The 2,500-nt window shown below is 42.2% G+C and overlaps 1 protein-coding gene across 1 annotated transcript in view; it reads left to right on the plus strand.

Annotated features, from left to right (window-relative positions):
* LOC125034829 (mucin-17-like) overlaps positions 1-2,500 on the plus strand; it is a gene marked incomplete in the record, with an annotated part of 133,437 nt that overhangs the window by 117,364 nt on the left and 13,573 nt on the right.

Below are 2,500 nucleotides of genomic sequence, written 5' to 3' on the forward strand. Positions count from 1 at the left end.
CACACACACACACACACACACAAACAAACCCAAACGCACACAAAAAACAGCTCACCCGTTATGCACGAATGATAATAAAACACCAAATGTAGATATCTCTTTCAAGTTCTTTAAGAGCCAAAAAAAGAAAAGAAAAAAAAGACTTGCTAACAGGTTCAGGTAAACCGTAAGCAAGCTGCGAGGTCAAAAGACGATTACAATGAGATATATTTCTTAGCGAAGGAAATAGATTCTCGATTGGCTTCAGTAGACCTTAAGGGGTAGAGGATCTCGAATATTTTAACCCATTCGCCCCATGTGGCAAGAATACATGCCATGCCCACTGTATGCACGTTTATTTATTGTGTTTACACATAGATGGCTCTACAAGTTCTTAATCACCAAATAGCCAGTTATCAGAACTACCTATCTCACCTGTTTACCCTTTCCTTTCACTTTAAGAAAGGGTCTTTTGTATCATTTCATTGTCTAAAATATTTTAATGACAAATTAATAATCATAACTTCAATAACAATAATAACAGTTCCGATAGCAATGGTATTGATGAGAAAAACACATTTTCCCGCCAATTCAAGGAATTGGAAAATCAGGATCGGTAACTAGGGCTACTGATAGACTCCTTGCCGGCTGAGCACATGTGGAGCCATCTGTAGGTAACAAAATTCACCCAAAACTACAGGGGACAGAACATACATCGGGAGCGAATGGGTTAAAAGGGGAAATCAGATATTCTTAAGTCCCTTAAAACGATGTGGGATTTGTAGATCTGAAAGTAAATGGCATTAATGTTGCTACGAGACGACAGGAGAAATCGAAAAAAATAGAAGAAAGAAAAAAAAGAGAAGAAGAAGAAGAAGAAAAAAAAAAGAGAGAGAAGAAGGAAGAGAAAAAAAGAGAAAAAAAGAAAAAGAAGAAGAAAGAAAGAAAGAAGCAAACTAAAATGAAGAAGAAGAGAGAGAAAAAAAGAAGAAAAGAAGAAGTAGAAGAAAAAGAAGAAAATGAAGAAGAAAAAAAAGTAGTAGAAGAAGAAGAAAAAGAAAAAGTAAAAAGAAATAGAATCAGAAGTAAAAGAAGAAGAAGAAAAAGAAATAGAAGAAGAGGAAGAAAAAGAACGGCGTATCACGTAACCTATAAAAGCACCCTAAAAAATCAAAACAGAAAATGACACCTTTATATCTCCCCGCACCTCCGCCGCGCATGACAAACAACTGTGGATGGAGTCTTTAGCTCACTTTCTTCACTGACTTCTTGAATAAATTTTAAATGCATGATTTGCATGTCTAAATAACATCTCTTGCATGCATTATCTTGTGCTTGATAAATGCATGATGAAACCTGTTTTAGATAAATGTTTGATGTATAATTGATCTGTGCAGTTCATGATTGTTTTATGAATATAACTAACAAAATAATGGAGTGATTGGGTTATTAACATAGGTGTCATTAAACAAGTAAAAAAGCAGACAAGTATTTTTTGTTCAAATATTAACAAATTTAGTTTCCTGTTGCAATGACTGTGTGTTTTCCTTTCTCCTTTCATTTCGGATTTTTCTCCTGTTCGATTTTGAGGCTGTTGATCTCTTTCTTTCTTAGTTACCCGGTATCGACATTTTTCCTTTCCTACTTTTATAACATTCCCTAAATTACTTCTCTCTCCCTTCCTTTCCCCTTATTTCCCTGTTCCTCTCTTTCCCTTCCTCTTTTCCCTTTCGTCGGAGGAAGGGACAAGACTGGCTGATCAGTCTTACCCTTCCTTCGACCCTTTTGCGCCTCCTGCATGGATCTCACGCTGTGTCGACTAACCCATACTAACAGGCGGCGCGAGGACGTAAGCTCTCTCGCAAGCGCCCCGGGCAAAGGTACTCCTCCTTCAGACGCCCTCCCGTCGACCTCCAGCATTCGCCGGACCCACTCAGGAACATTCTCGCCCTCCTCGCCTCCCAGGGCTTCTTCGCGCCCTCGGGACTCGGAGAAGGGCAGGAGCAGGAGCAAGGGGCGGAACAAGGAGGGGAAATAGAGAAGGGCGTCTCCGGGGGCGGGTCGAGTCACCAAGATCTCAAGGTCGTGCCGGTGTTGGTGGGGCCCGAGGTGCCGTCCGTGCCCCTAAGGGTTGTGACGGACTCGGGCCTGTTCCTCACCCGCACGTACCTGCACACGGTGACCTACCTGACGGAGATGGCCGGCACGGGGGACATGACCCGCCTGGAGGTCATGTCTAGCGTGGTCACCCACCACCCAGCCGACGCCTTTCACTCCCTCGCCCCAAGAGTCACTGCTCAGGTAACGCCGCCAGGAACCAAGGTCTAGCTTCCTCTTCTTCCTTGCGTCCTCGAGCGCTGCGTAATTCCATGTCGGATCATTTCTCAGACGAAAAGAAAAGAAAAAAAAGATTATAGATTGAATGTAATTCATAGAGATGTTTCACGCGGAGTTATTTCGAGCCTCATGGTATGACATGCTCGAACTGGGTCGAAAAAAAAAGCTTCTACGTAGTCTGAGA

This window comes from Penaeus chinensis, chromosome 18 (genome assembly GCF_019202785.1).
Source record: "Penaeus chinensis breed Huanghai No. 1 chromosome 18, ASM1920278v2, whole genome shotgun sequence".
Lineage (NCBI taxonomy): Eukaryota > Metazoa > Arthropoda > Malacostraca > Decapoda > Penaeidae > Penaeus > Penaeus chinensis.